Raw genomic sequence first — 21,931 nt, 5'->3', positions numbered from 1 at the left:
CAACTCAGGCATTTGTTTAAAAGCTGGAAAAATAAAGAATCTTGAGGGTGGAGTTGCTTTTGCAGGAACAGAGACTCGGATTAAATGGCATCAAGAAACTTAAACTGAGTGCTTTTAAGTCAAGATTGTTAGGTCTGCCAGTTTAGATTCTGGGTTCACAAACACTAGTGGTTTCAACTGCAGGCCACAAATTGTAGTGATGTTTCAAAGTTATCATTCAGTTTCTTCTGAATAGCTTTAGGTCATGCGTATATTAGGACAGAAACCCAGCTGAAGCAAGTATTGAGAACGTGTAGGTTTTTATTCACTTTTATAGGAGGAACCCTGATCTATAACTGAGTTAATAAGGTTTGTTTTCTAACTCCTCTGATAAGTGTTTTTTTCCCCTACATACACACATATTTTATATATTTTCCTTATGTATTTCCTTAATGTATTCTAATGAGATAATATGCCTTTAGAAGATATATCCTTTGAGATGTGAATATTTGTACAAGGAAATTTTTCTTGTTCATTTCCACATTTTAAAAATTGTTTCAAGTGAATGGGGAATTGGTTAATTGACTCAATGTCCCTGAACAAGCAACATCTGATGCTTTGTGATTTCTTGTGGCTCAGTGGTATATGGAGCCTTGTCATAGAATAGAGATGCCAAAAAGAACCTCTTGGATTCTTTTAGACCATTTCGCAACTGGGTATGATTTTGTGCTCAAAGAGATATTTGCAGTTTCTGGAGACATTTTTGGTTATTTTAACTTAGTGGGTGGGGTGAGGTGGGAGGAGGCAGTGTTACTGGCATCCAGTAGGTAGAGGCCAAGGATATTGCTAAACATCCTAGGATGCATGGGGCAGCCCCATACAACAAAGAATAACCTGGCTCAAAAGTCAGTAGCACTGGGGTTGAAAAATTCTGTTTTGGAATGCCAGGTGGGGAACAAGAAGATATGGGGATCTGTCATAGCAAATAGCTTCCCTTCAGTTCCCAGTTTTCCTCATCTGTAGAATGGAAATCAGAGTATTCACCATTTCAGAAAGTTGTTGGGGAAAATCAGGTAAATAACACATAATAAATGATGTGCCACACAAATTATAATTGTTATGGAAACCTATTTTAAATAAATTGTTAGATATACCAGTAGTTGAGGAGTAAAGAGGTTAAGGTTATTGAGTGAAAAAATTGGATGGTTTGGTATTATTGATTTCTTTGTTATAAATTTTTTTTGGGGTAAAGGATTTAATATAGTTTTCTTATTAGAACATGAACTTTTCAGCTCTGCAGGTTTTTTGAACGTAAGAATTGTTTTCTTAGCATAACAGGAGGGAACACTCCTAGAAAATCAGGAAATTGAGGAAAGGAGAAAAGTCATCGATGGTTTACTCCCTTTCCCATTTAAAGACCATCAGATCTTACCAATTTTCTTTTCTGTAAGAGTCCTTAAAATTGGAAGAAGAACTAATGATGGAAAAAGGGGGAACAGCTGGTGACCAGAGAAGTACTATCAGTTTCTATGCCCTTCGTTTTCTCTTTTTTTTTTTCATAATTACCATGGACAGGTAAATTACATTATGGGAGACATTAGAAAAATTTGTTCATTGTTTTTGTACTCTGTGGCTAACCTCCAAGCCGTGTTCTCATTTGGCATGTTGTTTCCTCTCTGCTTCTTGCTCTCCCCTATACTTGGCTAGGTGTGCCACTGTTGCTTCCTGTCTTGAAAACCCGATGGTAACATGGAGTTTTAAACAGCTGCCTTGTTGAAGTGACCGGGTTTCAGGGGCAGGAAACTACCTCCTGTGAGTATTCTTCCTTCTGAAGTGCACCAGTTTTTTTGGCAACAAGAAAGCATAAAACATTAAGTTCGTTTCCATGATATATTTACTTCTGAGGTTTTATGATCTGTGATTCTAAGCAGCTGGCAGTGGGCTCAAATTTTTCCTTGGTGCTCTGTGAATAAATTGCCCAGTCCCTAGGCAAGACCTGCTTTAGAAGAAAAATGAAAATTTCTTTAAGTCTACTCTAGCCAAAAGACAGAGCTGGTCTTTGTTAGGATATTTTTAATCTGTGGTAACCCAGTTTACTTTACAGTAATATTCACTCAACACTTTGTTCATTCTTCTATTCATTCCGTAAATACTTGTTGAGCCCCTGCTATGAATCTCAGGGTGTGAATAAACTGAACAAAACACGTAAAAATCCTTGTCTTTGTAGAGTTTACAGTCTAGTGGAAGAGCCTTGAAGCTGTTCATTCAGGGTTTCTCAGCTGTAGATTTTACACATACAAAAAAGTAAGTCCTACTTTGGGAATGCAGAATGTTTCCTAGGAACCTTCATGGCACTCCTTTAAAGTCTGAGGACTAAGAACTGGCTTCCTACCTTTGCTCCGTTTTTTTTTATGTTACAGATTAATTAGCTCTCTGTATAAGCAAGCATCTCTGCAGTACCTACTAATTTCTGGTAGATGAATAAGACAGTTTGTATGGAAATAAGCCTGTTGTATATAACTGTCACACAATGGGGGCAATGCTGTAATAGAGGTTGGAATTAAGAGAGTGCTTGGACCCCTGGGGAAAGCTAAACCTAGCTTGAAGCCCTGGCCACTGCTTTTTTGAAGAGGTTTCACTAGAGTTGGGCCTTGAGGAGTGAGTAGTAGTTCTCTCGTCTAGGGATGGGAAGGGAATCTAGGCAGAGATGGAACATGCAAAGGCGGCCAGGTATGTGGTGTGGGTGACAAATCTGGAGGTAGCCACTGTGATTAGAGCAGAATACGGGGAGGCAGCAGAAGGAGGTGAGGCTGGACATGTAGGATGGGGCCAGATTGTGAATGAAGACTGAGGCTGTCCTCAAGTCTTTGAGCAGTGTGATGTCAGGGGCAGTGGTCTGTATTGAGTGAATGGGGAGCCATTCCTAATTCTTGAGCTTAAGCATATAACATCATTAGCAAATGAAACAACTGTGAAACACTGAAAGGATCAGCTTCCATCCACCGATATCTTTTCCTCCCTGTCACAGAAAACATTTCTTACTTATCCACCCCTTATCAACTATCCAGAAGACTGCTAGGAGGCAGGAAATGTTTCGAGCCACAAGAGACGTCATGGAATCCATATGTGCTTTCCCGATAGTAGAGAAAAACCTACTTTGATTTGCTTGTAATTTATAAAGAGTTTCTTGACAGCCCATTTAACTGGTGTTCAAGTCAGTGGGAGATTAACTACTAACGTAAGAGACAGGAGTTACTAAGAGGATGACTCCAAGAAGGTACATTCTCTGAGACAGGCAGTGTTAATTTTTATCTTGGAAGTGAGTGAGAAGCAGAATGAAAAGCAGAACCATAACTCAAAAAGTGAAACAGTCTGGACGATGCCATTTAGTGGAGGGGCAAATGCCATTGTAAATACCCTAGTCGCCGTCACAACACAGGATGGTAATTGGTGTTGCTAATGATGACCAAGCCATTAAGAGGAGGCTGGGTTGTGGAGCATACACTGCAAAGGGCAGGTTAGATTGGTCTCTAGCAGAAAAGGGCAACTCTAGTGGTTGGGCTTTTGGGAGGTGCGCAAGTGGTGGGCTGGGATGGAGTAAGAAGCTGCTGTCACGATTGCAATAGGACAAGCTCAAAAAAGAGGTTTTCTTCAGAACGAGAAGCCAGTGAGGAATCTTTGCTCACAAGAGGTGCTTTAACTCTTCAGGGAAAGAGTTACTTAGGAATAACTTGAACCCAGCCGGGAAAGGCTAAATCAGTCTCAGCTTACTACATCTTGAGATGGAAAACGGAGTTACTGTGTTTTCGCCTTGTTTTTCGTAATCTGTGTTTTTGGTGGCTCGGGAGCCAGTCTGCTTGTTTTGATCCTAGCAGTGATAATGTGGGCAACTTAAGCTTGTTTCCTTATCAATAAAATGAAAGTAAAGAGGGTTTCTACCTGTAAGATTGTTTTGAGGATTGAATGACTACGCCTGAAGATTTTGGAATGGTGCCAGGTACATGGCGTAAGCTAAAGATGTGTTAGCTTTATTTTTTAATTTTTATTTGTTTTTTACTGGTGAATATACTTTGGACTGAAAGCAAAGAGCTCAGATTGTATTCAGGATGCTTTAAGATGGTAGGGAAAGAGGGCCTATTAAATACAAAACAGTAGCTGAAACATTCTGTATTAAGAAAGACTTCAATTAGAAATGGTTAAATCAAAAAAGTTTAGGCACTTAAAGTAGGCAGTTTCTCAAATCTAGAGTTTATTATGTAGACAGCACCAAAGGTGATACATTAGGTTCTGCTGTATTTTTAAGGAAAAATGAGAAACAAAGGTGCCTTTAGTTTAACTTAAAAGGTCACGCAAGGTATATAATTCAGTAGGAATGTATTAGACTTTCTGGGAAAGTCAATATAAAGGTTCTGTGTTGCTCTCACTGATTGAGTTTACTTAGGAAGTGGCAGAAACACAGGCATACCCATTTTAAAATGGTGTCTTCAGAGTTGTGTGACACTAAAAATCTTGTAAGTCAGATGATGTGTTGGGGAGTTTTGCTGTTTAAGCAATTAGAAGAGTTTGAAGGAACTCTGAAATATATATTCAGTTTCTCCTGAATGCTGTTTTATCAGTTTCTATTTCCATATATGTGCTTTCCAAAAGCAAATTTACCCAAAATATAAATGGTACAAGAAGTTGGCCCTTCCTCCTAATCATATTTTAAATAGGCATTTAGTTCCTTCTCAGTGTTGCATTTGTATTCTCAAGAACAGTTGCCACATAGTTGGAGTAGAGCTTGATCTTTTTATTCCATGTTCTTGGATGGCAAAGAAATTAGCTATATCTTCCCATTTGAGGATAAAGACAGTAAAACTCCCTACTTTGTATTTGTGAAAGAGAAGTCTAGCTCAAATGATGAATAGGTAGACCTGTAGGTACTTAAAAAATAAATTTAGGTTTATCATTTTCAGGTGTATTGGGTAATTCCGACAAGTTTGAATGTATATATGAAATAGAAATAGTTAAGAACAATTTGTAATTAATGCAACTCTTGTTTTTAATAGTGATTTAAAGGGCCTCCAGCTATTAGAACTGACAATAGTTCATTCAATTAAGCACAATTATGTCTGCAGACTTATTTGCACTGTTAATTTGCTCAAGCTGTAGCAAGGCTGTAATTCATAACATTTTTTTTTTCAATTACTAGAATTTAAAATCTTTTATTTATGGTGAGAGAAAAAGCAAAGTAAAAAAATAAGGAAAAAAAAAAAATAAGGAGAAAACAATCTGTCAAATGTATGTTTTCCCAGTAAAAAATTCTGTTATTAAACAAGATCTCACACAGGGAGGCAGACAGATGTGATTTATATAATAAAGAGATGCAATGGATCTTTTACTGTATACCTGCAAACTCATTTTAGGGCTGATTCACAAAACAGACTTAAAAGAAGTTAGATGCATCATGCCTAAATTTAATATTCTGGCTGTTTCTTTGTTTATTGTTTATTTATTTATTTATTTTCAGTTAAAGCCATTCTGTAAAACTAGGTAGGTCTCCTAATAACCACATATTAGTTTTCTAACTGGAAAAATCATTTGATATATGGTGGTATCCTCAAAGAATCCCATCAATTTACTTGGTTAGAATGACCATTCAGTCAAGTTGGTTAGAAGTGGGAGGGGGAGGTCAGAGAAAGCCAGTTGGCTGGAATATAAGTTACAAGCCCACTTGATGTATGTGGATTTAGGAAGTTGGCCACTTGAGATGCACAAACTAGCTGAGATTAAAAATGCTTTTAGGTTTTCATGTTTATTCTTTTATTTAATAATTACCTGTAAATCCTGTATTATGTGAGGGGAAGACCTGATTCCTGCCCTCAGGAAGCTTCCTTGCTAGTGGAAAACACAATAATTCAACAATTATACAGCTATTTGTTATAATTATGCTAAGTACCAGGAGAGATGTCTTAGTTTTCTATAGAGGTTGGAGCAGTACAAAGTGGGGGGGGGTGTCTCTGTGGTATATATTTTTTGGAAGAATGAAATCTGAAGGGTAAAAAAGTTAGCCAGGCTAAGAGGAAGGAGAGGGTTTTTTTTCCAAAGGAAACAGCATGTGCAAAGGACCTGGGGTGGAACCAACACTGCAGCTGGAACAGAGGACAAAGATTCAGGCTGCTGAGGCAGACAGGAACCTGATTAGGCAGGGCCTTGTGAGCCATATTATTTGGGGCCTTATAAAAGGGGAAATTGAAGGATTTAAAACAGGGCAGTGACATGATGGGACTTAAGTTATTGTATAAAAAAACGATCCCCTCCTCACTTGCTGCTCCTCTTGGAGCCCCTCTCTCCTCTCTCTGCCCACTCTCTGCCTAATGCTTTGAAAGCCTTCACTTTCTCCCACTCTCTCGTTCTTTAATTCTTTGCAACCTGCCACCTCCACACTCTTGAGCCTTCTTTGAGGTCACTGGTGACCTTCTTGCTGTCACACTTTGACCCTTTTTTTTTTTTTTTCTGCTCTTGTTATCTAAGATGTATGATGCTGTTAAACACCCTCTTCCTGAAAGATACCCCACAGCCGCACTGCTGTCTGGCTTCTGAAACAGAGTACCTCCTGTCTCCTTCCTGTGTCTTTGCTCTCTTCTCTGCCTCTCATCTCTCTCTTTCCCCTAGTGAAGACTTTTCCCCAAGCTGCTATGAATGGCAAGAGTCGTTTTGTTCCTAAAACTGTGCAGATGACTTGCTTTCTTTGAACTCCAGTTGTGGAGCAGCTTCAGGCATGATTCAAAGCACTGGGGATGCTTTAGAAAACAAAAGGCAAGGCCTTTCCTTAAAGAGCCAGCCTTCTAAGATGTCACAACTGTCCATAAATAAGATAATTTCTGGTGGTGATAAGTGCAATAAAGAAAATAAGGTAATGGGTAGAAATGTAGAAGTGGATGGGAGAGGGGCTTTCTCCCGAACAGTGACATGGGAATTCAGGCCTGAATAATGAGTAGGAGCCAGGCCATGTGGTGATCTAGAAGGAGAGTGTACAAGGCAGGGAGAGTGGCAGACGCCAAGCCCCATGGAGGGTGATCTTTGCATTTCGTGCTGGGCCCCCTTAACTGACTTTCTTATTGACACCTCCGATTTAACTGCTTCAAAATTGGTATCTCTCTTTCTGACCCCCCCCCCCCGTACCAATGGCAGATTTCTCTGTTCCTCTTAATACCATCTCTCTTCATCACCCTCAAAACCTCTTAGATCAGCAGTCAGAGAACTTTTTCCGCGAAGGGAAAGACAGTAAATATTTCAGCATTGAGGGCCAGGCCGCCTCTGTCACAACTATATAATTCTTTTGGAGAACTAAAGCAAATGTAGACAATATATAAACCAATGAGTGTGGCTGTGTTCTGATTTTATGTATGGACCCTGAAATTTGAATTTTCGCATGTCACAAAATATCATTTTTGCCTCAACTACTTAAAAATATAAAAATTTGTACAGCTAAGAAGCTGTACAAGTGATATAGGAGACAGGAGGACAAGTGAAAATAGGAGACAGAGTTTGCTGACCCTGCCCTAGACTCATCTTGACTCCTCCCCTTCCCTTCTCCCCACCCACAGACTGCAGTTTGCCCAGTGCTCTCAGTGCTCCCTCCCAGTATTTACACCTTTGCCTGCTCACCCACCAGTCCCTGCCTCTGACCCAGCTTTCTTTTACCAGCATGATCCCAGCCATCTCTAACATAGTCTCCCTGCCTCCAGCCCTTTCCCTCCAGTCTGTCCTCCACACAGACATTGAATAGTCTTGCAACTGGATTCAGGTCATAGAATTGTCCTGACCATAAGCCTTCGTCAGTCCCAATTGCATACAGAAAATTGTCTAAGCTCCACCTTAGCGTGGCATTCAGGGCTCCTCATGGTAAGACCTCAACTTTTCAGTTGCTTCTCCCTAAACATTTAGAGTTCAGTACTTTCTTATGAAATATTTTTGACAGTGTAAATCAAACTTGGTTTACTGTTGCTTTTTATTACGTGGTTATTAGATAACATGTCCTATGTTTACAGTGTTTGGATCTGAGTATACCAGATGTGTTGTGAAAAGCAGCCTGGACTTGGTACCAGGAAGAACTGGGTCTAAGGCTGTCCTCTGCCACTTGCTGGCTTTGCGACTTTGGGCTCATAATTGGTCAGTTTTTCTCAGCTGTAAGGTGGATTTAATGGTGCCTATCACAAAGGTGTTTTGTGAGGGTTAAATGAGGTAGAACATAGGGAATAGCTTCAGACAGTGCCTGGGCTTCAGCAGGATTCAGCAGCATTCAATAAATGTTACCCACTCTTACCTCAGATACTGAAAATTGAGAGGGAATCTGTAAATGATTACGTAATGTTTAGATGTTTATAAGTGGGAACTTTATTGATATTACTCAAGTTATGCACTTCTGATGCAGGAAACCCCCGTATGCAAATGGCTGGCTTCCTATTGCTACAAAAGCACCAGTATAACATAGTGGCTAAGACTTCCAAATCTGGAACCAGAGTCTGTGGGTTTGCATTCTGCTTTATTATACTAGCTGAGTGATCCTGGGCAAGTTATTCGATCTCTTTGTGTCGTGGTTTCCTCCTCTGTAAGATGAGGATAATAGTGGCACTACTTTTTAGGTTGTGAGGATTGCACAAGCACGCATGCGCGTGCATATATGTGTACGTGCGCCGGCACCCCGGCAGGACTTGTCACTACTGTTATTTATGATCCCTCCTGTCTTCGCCTCATTGTGTAGACAGCCCCTAAGTTCCTGGAAATTCCTTGGAATTCCCTGTCAAATTTCTTACCAGGAGGATCCCAATACATCTTATACATTACAAATCTGTCTTTTCCCTCTAACTTCCATCCCTTCTCAGTGACTTCATTTTAATTCAGGCTGTCCTTTTCTCATATACACTCAGCAGTCTTCTTGTACGTTTCTTATCTAGACACTTAAAAAATCTGGTTTTGTTTTATGTGGAAGCTAAACATTTTCTGACAATGAATGATTAAACCCAGCTATGCGTTAAGGGTACTTTTATGCCAAAGCAGATGAAAGCTATGTAGTTTCAAGCAAGTAAAAAAAATGTATAAACTACTTTATTGTGTATTGAATGCTTACTCTGTGCCCAACATTCAAAACGGTACAGGGAGGCTAAGAATGATTGAGTAACATGTTTAAAGGCATCCATTTTTTAAGTGGAGGCACCTGGATTTGATGAAAGTGAGGCCTACCTGGCTCTTGGTCTCAAAATTCCTGAGATTAGTTGTCTTAAAGCCCTCAGGCACTTCCTCACCACTCCATCTGCATCCCTCATTAACCTACACTCTGCTTACCCTTAAGTTCCAGCTTTCAAAATGACCAGATCACTCACAGTTCTCTTTGTTTTCTGCTCTCTTTGCAGGGCCCATGTTTCATATATGTTAGGTGTTAAATGGGTCTTTTGTGTGTTGGCTTGGAAACCTAACCACATTTATGCCAGTGTGTGTTGGGGGAGAACGGGCTTTAAATTTCAGATAACCAGCTGGGAATGAATTTTTAAAAAGGCAAAACCTTTCATAAACTAGAGAGTACCAGTGTGTTTGTTTGAATATATTACCTACAGTGATACACTTGAAAGGCTTATATGTCATGCCTGAATTATGCACATTCTGGAATTTATACACATTATTGCATTTATTCGCTTAGCTGTCTGTTCTCATCTGTGGCTGACCTTTGTATCCGCCACAACCATGGTGTTTGGCACATACTAGGAACCCTATGAAGAGACCTATTTAGTCCTCTTTAAAAAATCAATGGTTTTTTATACTTTTCTGTATGCTTGATATAGTTCAATTAAAAAAAAAAATCAATGCAGTAAGGTTCAGGCAACATTGAAAGAGGAATATTGCCACACAGTTACCAATCAGATGAAAATACTGCTTATGCTAGGCTGAATTGAGACATTTAAAGGTCTTTGGGAGCCAGACACTCAAGAGAATGTTGCTTTGATAATTGGGAGGCAAGGAAAGCAGTCAAACAAGTTCTTTCTCGACTTGGAGTCTTGTTTACTTTTCTCAGGTTAGAAGTGATAGCTCCAACGGTTTTAAGTAATTATGGAGACAGGTCTGTCATGAATCCCAGCATACTGGGTTCTAAGGTTATAAACATTTTCTAGTTGGTCTTGTTTAAAGGTTAATAGCACACAATGACCAGAAAATCTTATTGGAAGAAATAGGAGTCACCCAGGGATACTTCCCCAGTTTTATAACAGAGAAAACTAAGAATCAGAGCATTCATATGACTTGCCCAAGACTTCTGTGGGCCACCATTTTGTGTATTTTTAAAAAATACAGCCTCAGGCCACCTGGGTGGCACAGTCCGTTGAGCGTCGGACTGTTGGTCTCATCTCAGGTTTTGATCTGAGGGACATGAGGTCAAGCTCCGTGTTGGACTCTGTACAGAGCATAGAACCTACTTAAAACAACAACAACAAAACAACCTTGTGCTGGATTTGTGATTGAGTTATAAAATTATACAGAAGGTATTTACATGTAGAACTTAGGAAACTAAATGCCCATTTGTTGAAATAGTTGGGAGAAGTTTAGGATGTATTGGTAGGTAGAAGATTAAGTGATTAAGAAAAATTTGGATTATGTAGGATCCAGCCATTGGACACTGGACATTGTAAAGGGCAGTGTCTTGCAGGAGAAGAGAGGAAGGTGCTGTCTTTGGCTCTTGCCTCACTGGAAGTTCCAGAGGTTAGGGACCAAGTATTTCTTGATTATCCTTTAGTTCTAGTTCAGCCCTGTGCCTTCTATTGAGCAGATGGTCAGTAAGTATTATTGAACACATAAATGCTAATCATAAGATGCTGACTATGGGTTTGTGTTGTGAAAGGCCTATCTGATTTTTTGACTGGCATTTCTTTTTTTATGTTGTTCCTTTTATCAGGAGAGAAGACCCTTTACAAAGTAACCCCAGCATGTTAGACCTTAATGGGGGGGGGTAGCAATTAATACTAGAACAGCAAAAAGCAAAGTGTTGAGAGCTCATTACAGATAAAAAGGAGCTCTCCAGTATAACTTTCATTTGAGACTCAAGGCAGCCAAGATTCTGAGAGGGGAAGTGATTGTGAGCTAGACCCAAGCCCTGCACTCTCCCACTGGGCCCCAGGGCTGCACTTGACGGTTGTTGACTGGTTTGAGGGAACAGCATAGCCTGTAATGCCTGCTGCCACCCGACCCCCAGCGCCCCACCCCCACGTTGCATTCTGCTCAAGTCCAGCTGCTCCTCTGTTACCACCTGGCTCCACAGAGCCCCCTGGAGGCTTGGTCTTTATGTCTGCTGCCTTCTGGTCACAGTCAAGGCCTTGATCACATAACTGGGTCAGAGTGACCGCTCTCACCATATTTTTGCTGTGGGAGTGAAGCCTCAGGAAGTAATTGAGTCAAGGTATTTTTGGCTGAAACCTGGTGTGTCAAAGTAAGATAGTCTGCTCACCTTGACTTGGGCCTCTGAGGAGAGAAAAAATTTTAAACCTCTTCTGACCTTTTCCTTAAATCATTAAAAAGCTACAGCCTACAAATTCAAAAATAATTGTAGCCATTTGATTTTATACAAGAAGGATACATATTCTGTGGAGTCTTTTCTGATCTGTATCATGTTTAGTTTCTGTAGGTAGTAGGCACTTGCATTTTTAGTTGTTTTTCTAAAGAGTTATATTGGAATTTCAGATAAATTTTCCAGTCTGTGTTCAACAAGTATAGTTTCATACAGAATACATTTAGCCATTCTTTTGTTTACTTTCAAAGAAGTCAGGATTAAGCCTGATATTGGCGCTTCCTGGGCAGTCATTTGAAACTTGCTCTACCTCCTGGAGTCTTCTTTTAAAATTTTATTTAGAATTTTAAAGAAGTTAAATACTGTACTTGAATTTTAGAAAAACTAAATAAAAATTCCAAGACCTATCACTCAGATAAACATTTTTTTTTAATATTTTAGTGTTTATGATTTCAGACTTTGTTTCATGAATAATGACCTATAAATTAAAAAAAAATACAAGGAGATCGTAATGCTGTTTTGTAATCTGTTTTTTTCTTCTTTCCCACCAAATGATGGTAATAAATTTTGGCTAGATGACATAACTTTTTATGATACAGAGTTTTTCTTAGTGTGAATGAATGAAAGTTCATTTATCTGACCCTCTAAAGAAGAACATACATTGTTTTTCCTACTGTAAATAATCCTGTTGAAAACATCTTTGTGCCTCCATTTTTGTATCATTTTCTGATTATTTCCTTAGAAGACTGTAAATGATACTGTTTTCTGAATTTTTCTCATATTTTAAGATTTTGGATACTTATTTATGCCGTAATTTGAAAAACGTGTGCCTAGTCTAATGGCAGCATCTTACATCTGCCCAGTTGGGGGTTTTACAGCAGTAAGTTCTGTAGGTTCTTTGGTTGAATATACAGTTCTGGGGACTCTGGATGCCTAAGCAGTGTTTCTAACAGTTAGATTTTCCTCACAGTACCATAAGCATCCTGGGCTGCCAGATTCCAAGATTTACTTTGAAGGTGTGAGGTGGAAGTCAAAGAATAGGAAGAGAATATTCAGATAAGATCTCTTATCTGTGCTTCAAGAACTTGACCCGTTACCACTGTCTTCAACCCAGTGCTTCATTAACTACAGGTTCTCGTGGTTTGGTTTTCACTAATTACTGACACAGTTTAATTTTATCAAATACAAATCTAATTTAAAAAATGACAGGACTGCTTAGGTATAACGGTGCTTATATGAACCAGGAGGCATATCCTTCAGTAGCTGGAGGATAATCCTGTGGAAGAGAGAGGCTTTATTATTTTGTGTTTATCAGGTGTGTTGCAGTGAACTTTTGAAAACTCTTCCAAGTAAAATAGGGTCTTTTTTTTTTCCCTCCTTAATGATTAAACTACTGGCTGCTAGTCTGTCATGACAAAGATACCCAAAAGCAATTTCAGAGGATGGATCTTTTACTGATTGGTGGTTATAAAGATTTCACAATGGATAGTATTCTCAGTGTTCTGAAGTTATTTTATTGGTCAGATCTGTTTCTATGAAGTCAGCCAGTCTAGTTACCTCTGCAGAGACTTGTGACAACAAGCTTGTAGCTGCATTCCCTGGGGAGCATAGTATGCTTTCAAGATCTTTGCTTCAGGCACCTCCTCCATGTAGCCTACTGCTGTGGGCCTTTCAGATTCTCCATGTGAAACCGGTTTGATTTTAACTCATAGCATGACTGCTATTTAGATAGCCTCTCTGTATAAGTCAAAGTCTCCAGAGCTAGTGCTGCGCTCGCCATATTAATTTCTTTTCTTTTTATTTGCTCCTTTCTTGCAGGTTCTTCAGCTGGTCTAAAAATTAAATTGACATCAGATCAACAGGGGAAAGACAAATTTAATTTTATACATGTGGAAGCTCATAAAAATATGAGACTAAAGGAAGTGACCAAAGCAGGCAGCTTTTTATACCTTAAACAGTAAATTTGTGAAGAAGTGGCAAGACAAAAAGTCTGGGCTTGGGGTGTAAATTAATGTAGAAGTAACAAGTTACGTTTCTATAGCCTTCTCTACCCCGAATTTCCTATTTCTAGCAGTAAGGATGCTTTCTATCCTGTAGGTGCAAGGTGGATACCCTTTACATGGGGAATTTATTTCCTGTTGTCAGGGGGTACTGGCCAGTACTTGTACTGGCCATTTCTTAAGTAACTTTAATTTCGAAATAATCCATATGTCAGAGTGGCATTGTAGGGTGGCCTGCCTGAAACTCTTTCAATGTAGTATTTATCCTTTTGTGGTTGACTTACTTCACATAGCATAGTGTCCTCAGGAATCATCCATGTTGTAGCATGTGCCAGACTTTCCCTCCTTAAAACTGAATTCGTATGCCATTGAATATACCTACCACATTTTGTGTATCCATTCATCTGTCGACCGACACTTGTTTTGCCTTATGCCTTTTGGCTGTTATAAATAACCCTATGAATATGGACAGATACCTCTTTGAGACCCTGGTTTCAGCTGCTTTGTGACTTGACAGTTTTTAGACAACTCTGACTCAAACAGGACCAAAACTAAGTTAATCTTTCCCTTTAAAAATTGCCCTTCATTTTAACCTCTCTCTCTTATCACCTTCACTGGTCACCTAAGCCTGATCCTGGGGCTTTTTCGACTCCTTGCTCATGGACTGTTAGTCACTAAGCTTTACCAGTTTTTAACTTTTAAACATCCTTTTAGTCCAGTGCTTCGCTGAGTATGTTTGTTCTGAAGGTGTCCTGTGAATAAAGGATTTCGTGGTCAGGTTGAGTTTGGGAATTGTGTTGCTTAGTTTATCTCTTCTTGGAGAATCAGAATGTCTGTTAACAGACTGAAGTCTTGGGAAGTCTCACAGTAAAGAAACTATTAGACGTTGTTCAGTCAGCTATTTTCCGGCCATACTTGATCATGGAACCACTGTTTGACGTAACACACTGATAGGGACTGGAGTGAGAAGCGCAGCTATCCTCTCCTTGCTCTTCTCTCCCTTTTCTCTTTTGCTTGGACTGGAGCCCAAACCTTGGAAATCAGGGCTTATAAACCCCCCCCCCCCATCTCATCGATCCATTTGGCAGTCAATTGAAGCCTCCTTCTCTTGGAATGAGAGAACATACACAATTAAATAGATAGGGTTATAAATCATTTGCTGATCTGCTAGAGAAGGCTGTCCTCTGATTCATCTGCAGTTGCTGCAGACTGGGAATGCTGTGTGGACAGAGAGTTATGTGGTGGAGAATAGCGTGGGCAGTCGAGTTAGGATATTCTCTGAGGGCAAGTTATTTAACTTCTCTCAGTTTACTCATCTGGAAAACTAAGATAATAATAGTACCTACCTCATAGAGTAGCTCTGAAATAACTGAGTCCTATATTTAAAGCACTTAGAATGCTGACTGCGATATGTGAGTGCCCAATAGCTGTTAGTTGTTATTTCTCTCCTCTCTCCCCCTGTGGGGAGCATTGTTTCGATCATATTGCAAAAGACGATCCACAGTTCCTCTGAGATTCCTTATTTGGAGATTTGCACGCATTTCCGTAGTTCATCCCCCAATGAAGGAATAATGCATCTGATGACATCCGTAATTTGTTGGTGCTCAGTAACTGGAAAATATGGACCATCCTTTTGTTAGTGTAGAATGTTTGCTTTGTTTAACAAACACCTATTCTCAAAACCTAGAAAGCAGAATATTGGAGGAAACACTGTGGAAGGAAGTATGGTTATGGGTGAACGGCTGACTTGGAGGATTTTTATTTTTACTGAGAGTGAAATATTTTCCTTTGAGAGTTTCAGCAAGTAAGAGCATGAATTCCCATCATAGTCCTGTGACTGTGGGCAAGTCACCTAATGCCTTGCCACTAATTATGTACCACCATTTGCTTGTTTATAGAAATGGAGTTGGTTATACCTGCGAGGGTTAATTTGAGTATTAAATGAGATGACATATACAGAAAATATAGCCTCGGTAGGTAGTGTGTAAATCGTTTCCTTTCTCCTTCCAGGGAAGTAGAAGAGAATCACTGAGTGATGGATTGCTCAGCTCCATTGATCCTCACAGTGTGGGTGGCAAACCTCCCTCTTACCCGGGCTCACTTGGCAAGCCTTTTAAACATTATTATTGTTATTGTTGTTATTGGTGGTAGTGTTAATATTTTGTTTGGCATGGGCGCTGTGTTTACATGGTTCTCAAAGCCAACCGATATAACATGGTACAAATTGAGAAGGCTTACTCTTGTCCTTGTTCCTGTCAGCCTCCTTCTCTGCCTGCTTAAGTATCCTTTTACTAATTACAATTAATACACGTGTATTTTCTTCTCTAAAGGGTAGCATACTCTATATACTGTTCTGACTTTGCTTTTTTCATTTTGCGGTATATCCTTCTCACATTCCTTATTAGGGCATAGACTGTTTCCTTATTCATATGCATGCATGCAAGTGTGTGTGTATTAGAGCTCCAGAGTTTTCCATTATGAATGTACTGTTTTTACTTAACCAGTCCCCATACATGGACATTTGTTGTTTGTTTTTTTCCCTACATTTTTGCTGTTGCAAACAGTGCTTCTTCATATGTACTAGGTTGGACAAATTCCCAGTTGGTATTGTTGGATTAAGAGATAAATGTATTTATAATTTATATTAATATGGTCACTTGCTCTGCCTGGAGTTTGTACAATTTTGCATACATTGGCATGCATTTGTTTTTATTTTTATGTGTGTATTGGCAGATAGTTCTTACCCCTCCCTCTATACCTTTTTTGAGCTGCCATCTTGTTAATGTGGAGAGTATTGTACAAGTGAAGAGATCTCTTCCTGTTGTTCCTAAGTGTCCCTGGGCTGTTCAGATCCCGTGTTTTCCAAACCAGATACTCTGGCACAGGGCTGTAGTGGGGTGTGAAATGAGGCATTCTGCCTATCCTTATCTGTTCTTGTCCCTGTCTTGGGATGTGAGGATGGAATGGTTGGGTGTATTGTGTGCCTGAGGCACCAGGTGGGTCTGGGGAGACAGTCATTTGCTCTGATCATAAAATGTTATTGGCTATTGTCTCCCCTCCTTGAAAGTTACTTATTTTTTTAAGGAGTTATGTTCATAGCTTTATGCAAAAGTTGTTTCTGTTTATCGAAGATAGAATTAAGGGAAAAAATAAAAAACACTTAAAATCTCACAATCAGGGTGCCTGGGTGGCTCAATGGGTTAAAACCTCTGCCTTCGGCTCAGGTCATAATTTCAGGGTCCTGGGAAAAAGCCCCGCATCGGGCTCTCTGCTCAGCAGGAGCCTGTTTCCTCCTCTCTCTCTGCCTGTCTCTCTGCCTACTTGTGATCTCTGTCTGTCAAATAAATAAATAAAATCTTAAAAAAAAAACCCCTCACAATCATTGTTAATATTTTAATGAATATCTTCTCAATTTTATATGGTCATTGTAAGTGGTCATGATATATTGCATGATATTTTATAACCTTCCTTTCATTTATTAGTGTATTATGAATATCATTCTATCTTCCAATAATCATAAACACACATATGTACATGTTTTATATGTATGTGTGCATGTTTGTATGGAATTCTGTTGGATGGCTTCACCAAGATTCTGTGTTCCTTAGATGAACATTTGAGATTGTTTTGTCAGTCATTTTTATTTTATTTTTCATATTTCATTTATTTATTAGCATTAGCAGGGGGAGGGAAAGAGGAGGCGGCAAACTCTCTGCTGAGCCAGGAGCCTGACATGGGGCTTGATCTCAGATCATGATCTGAGCCGAAGGCAGATGCTTAACTGGCTGAGCCAACCAGGGCCCCGTTGTTAGTCATCTTAAACAGCCTTATAATGAAAATCTTGTAGCTAAATCTTGTATATCATTGTTATTTGCTTAGAAGAAATTCCTAGAAGTAGAACTGTTGGGTCAAAGTACACATGCAGTTTTTCTTCAAAGATGGCACACTATTTATATTTCTAAATGAGGATACTTGTTTCATCATATCTAATCAATTTGTGGACATTATAGTCTTTTAAAACTTGCTAATCTTTTAGTAAAAAATGGTTAACCTATATTTTACTCTCTAGATTTTTTTTCTTTTTTTTCATACTTGAGAATTAATATTTTCTTTGTGGATTGCCTTGTCATGCTCTTTGCCCATTTTATTATTGGTGTGTTTCTTTTTGATTTTTTAGAACACTGTAAATGTACAGGATAGTAACTTTTTCTCAGATATGGTACAAATATTTTTCTTCAGCTTGTTTGCCTATATATTTATGGTCTTTGGATAGAGAAGTTATATATTTTCATGTAAAATATATTTTACATTTTATATATGTATTTATTTATTAAATATTAAATGTTTAATTTAAAAATTAATTAGTTATTTAAATAATTAAAATAAATTAATTATTAATTTACTAAATATTAAGTATATATTATTATATTTATATTTAAAATATATCATATTTTATACTTATCTTTTATATTTTCATTTTGTATTTTCATTTCATTACTCACATCTATCAGACTTTTTTTTTTAAAAAAGATTTTAATTATTTGAGAGAGACAGTGATCGTGAATTGGGGAGGAACAGAGGGAGAGGGACAAGCAGACTCTGCGCTGAGTGTGGACCCTGACATGGGGCTCAGGCCCACGACCCTGAGATCATGACTTGAGCCAAAATCAAGGGTCGGATACTCAACTGACCCAGGGCACCCAGGTGCCCCTCTACCAAACATTTCTACTTTTGATGTCATGTTGGAGAGACCTTTTGACTTCCCTGATTGCATAAATATTTATCTCATTTAGACTAAGTAGTTGGTATACCTAAATGATGGGGCATTTATTTTATAGGATGAATGCTGACTTAATATTTTCTTCTGATTGGGCTATCTAGTTGTCCCACTGCACACATGCAAAATTATCATTCTTCCCTCTGATTTGAAATCCATGTGTTTAAAAATTGTTCTGTTTTTTAAAAACACACTTGAAAAGTTGTGTTAAAGCTCTATGGAAAGGGACATTAGAACTCTAGGCTGTTTTCAGGCAGTTGGTGTCAGGGTGATATTGAGCATGTAGCTTAACCTCTCTTTGACTAGATTTTTTTCGTGAAATCACATCTTACCATCCACCAGAGTTGTTTATGAAGATCTGACAAGATAATGGATATCAATAATAAAATTCTGTATAGAGAGTGTTTATAATGCTTCCAAGTAGGCAGGGCCAGGCATTCCTAAGAAACTATAACCGTAGTTAGAACTAATAAGACAACAAAAGAAAAGGTTACATTTTTTAGTTTTGGAGGAATTAGGAAAAAAAACCCCAACAAAATAGCTTCTCTGGCTTTAGAGTAATTTCCTATTAGCCAAATAGAAGACAATCACTAAACTAAAAATAAACATGTTATAACTATTTTTAAAAATTTTACAGGAATTAAATATAGTATTTAATTTCCTTAATGATTGAAAATAGAAAGCAAATATAATGCCACATTTAAATTTTCACATGATGATATTCTTTATTTGTTTTGGTCTTTTTCTTTCTTTTGAAAAAATTAAGACAGTTCCTTTATTTTGAAAAAGAAATTGTGTAAACAACCAAAAATAATGCCCCACAATATAGAGAGGTTCTTCCCCCATTGTATAGCATACCCCAAGATATGATTTTGGGAGGAAAAATATCATATTTTGTTAATTATTTTATTTATTATCAGGCATGGCATGGCATTTTTTGATATCTGGCTTAAAGTCTAAGAATCATGCCCAATTAGAACATGCTAAGTAGTTAACATTTTGGAAGATTAAACTTTAATTTAGATTAAATTTGAATGCATGTACTAACATAGAGCTACTGAACCACTATTCTTAATTTAACGAAAGAAAACAAATGTACTTGTCCATATTTTTGCAGTTTCTTTCATATAAAAATCAATTTTACTGTTTTTTTATTTAAAAATATTCTGATGAAATAGTCTTGCAAAGGAAAGATAACCTAGCTTTGTACAATAAAAAAGCAAAGAGTAATGTTTAATTTTCTGTTCAGTTATGTTTAGGACCTTTTCAAATAATGTATTAATCTCTAGAGAGCACAACTATGCTGCCGGGGCCAAAAATTTCGTATTCTCTCCTTGAGGGTCAAAATGGTCCATACTGGTTCTCCAGCAAACAGCCAGAAGATAAGATCATAATTCTTTTCATTCAGTGTGAAGCAGTAATGAAGTCCTACAAGAAGTGTTAGTGTGACTTCTTTTCCCATGAAAATCTGGATCCACTGTCCTCTTTACCTCTCATATCAAAATCTCCACTCCCATCGAAGAGATATCAGATTTCATCATCCAGTGTTCCTCAGAAAACATCTTAATTCTTTTTTCTCATGTGGTAGTTTGTCTTCGCCTGTGGTTATTATGTTTATCCGGGTGTGGTTTTCTCTTTTGGGGTTTTATCTAATTCTGGATTGTTCTCATGTTTATCACAGCCCATTTACTCGTAACAGATGCCAAGCTGATGCATTTGGGGCAGGCTGACTGGACTTTAGTCAGTAGGGGTTCCTCTGGCCCATGTACCACAGTTCCACCGTCTCCCCTGCCTCACCTGAAAATGAAATTCTGGGGGACACTGATGGGACACAGCTGACTTCACGCTCTTCAGTTGGTCTTTAGATTCAGACATCGTTACCTAGTCAGGAACCTGCACTTGTGTTGGGGTCTGCCAGTAACTGACTTTCAGACTACAGTTAAGTCATTTCATACTACTGAGCTTTGGTTTCTTCACCTGTAAAATGAAGCTCCTTTGTAGGTGTTTGAGCACAATGCCCCAGCTCTGAGGTCCCCTTTGCCGCCCCAGTTTCTCTGATAGGAGGAGCAGGGGACTCTAAGAGCAGGTCAGTTTCTTATATGCTAACCATGGGAAATTTGCAATAATTGCTAACTTCACTTATTTTTTTTTGTCCCTAAAATACAAATGATCTGTGTTTTACCTTTCATTCCTGATTATTATCAGGGTAATGAGCAGGTAAGCCTCAAAGCCCCACATTCAATAATATTGTTGCAATCTGTACTTAAAAATGTTTCCATAGAGTTAAGGAATGATTTTTTTTTTTTTTTTTTAATATGTGGATGCAGGTTACAGTACAAGTTACTTGCAATGTGGATGCGAGTTAAATTCTTGACTCTTTTCAAACCCGTAGGGATGAATCATTTTGGGATAGCCAAGTTTTCTAGATGGATGGGAGTTTATTCTTATAATCACCATATTTTAAAAACTTCAACTACTTTGATGAAAAAGTTAAACAGTTTTGCTGTGTCTTTGCACTGAGGTAATGGAGTCCAATTTATTTTTCTCTGTTAATCTGGTTCACTACGAACACACATTTTTAGGCTGAGCACTGCGCTTATAGGGGCCTAGCATGGGTTGGAGTAAAAATGCCTGGGTTTAAATTTATGTTTTACCACTTGTTGGCTCTGTTGTCTTGGAATGGCAAACCGCTTTTAACCGGACTTTCTTCAGCTTTTAAGAAATTGAGATTGAAAAACTTTGTATATAGTAGATCTTCCATAAATTACAGCTCTTAGTATTATGATAGAGATGCCCTCCATGTCCACCGAGTTGTGTATATACACAATACACACATACTCTCTCTTTCATTCACACACATACACACATGATGTATTTCTTTTTTAATTTTTTAAAAAAGATTTTTTTTATTTATTTAGAGAGGGAGAGGTTGGGAGGAAGAGAGTGAGCACAAACAGGGGAAACAGCAGAGGGAGAGGGAGAAGCAGATTCCCTGACCAACAGGGAACCCTGATGTGGGGCTCGATCACAGGACCCTGAGATCATGACCTGAGCCGAAGACAGATGCTTAACCGACAGCCACCCAGCCAATCTAGTGTATTTGTTTCATACTAATGAGTTTTGGACTAGAATTCTTGGGCTTACTGTAGTTTTTCTAACCACTTCTCTATTTTTACTTCTTAAAGTGATCAGTGTGCCTGTGTATAAAGCCTTATCCCAGAGGATTTACAGGCTTGTTAGCATCCAGGCACTCTTATTTTATGTACAACTCTAAGTGAAAGGGCTGGGAATATGTAATGTTCATGAATATTTTTCTGAAAATTCTGCAGCATTTCCTTTGGTGAACTCATATTTTATGTGTGCTCCAAAACAAGGTTAGCATCATTCAAATGTAAGAGTATATTTGCACAGTAGTATTGAGCCAGCCAGTGGGGAGACCCAGAGTCTAAGTGGTTCTATTATTTCCTCTCCCCTTTTCATTGGCTAGTGGTATAATACATCTGAGTTCCAAAGCACAGATTGAAACCATGTGGTTTTCTTTTTTTTTAAGTTTTGTATGGGTGTTATGTCTATGACCTTGACCTTATAAATTACATACCTTACTAAATGCCCAACCTTTGTGCACTGGATGATATCCCCATT

At 38.5% G+C, this 21,931-nt stretch overlaps 1 protein-coding gene across 3 annotated transcripts in view; it reads left to right on the top strand.

The window, feature by feature from the left end:
- JAK1 (Janus kinase 1) overlaps nucleotides 1–21,931 on the top strand; it is a 127,364-nt gene that overhangs the window by 2,258 nt on the left and 103,175 nt on the right. The window contains exon 2 of one of the 3 annotated variants that reach the window (XM_004762939.3): nucleotides 1,687–1,791. The exons of the other annotated variants lie outside the window; for them this stretch is intronic. The gene's annotated coding sequence lies outside the window, so the exon portion shown is untranslated. The remainder of the gene's footprint in view (nucleotides 1–1,686; nucleotides 1,792–21,931) is intronic. 3 annotated transcript variants of the gene reach the window in all.

Source organism: Mustela putorius, unplaced genomic scaffold, assembly GCF_011764305.1.
Source record: "Mustela putorius furo isolate JIRA1106 unplaced genomic scaffold, ASM1176430v1.1 tig00003853_pilon_pilon_pilon, whole genome shotgun sequence".
NCBI lineage: Eukaryota > Metazoa > Chordata > Mammalia > Carnivora > Mustelidae > Mustela > Mustela putorius.
Note: the sequence above shows the minus strand (reverse complement) of the source record. Positions and strands in the feature narration are given on the sequence as shown.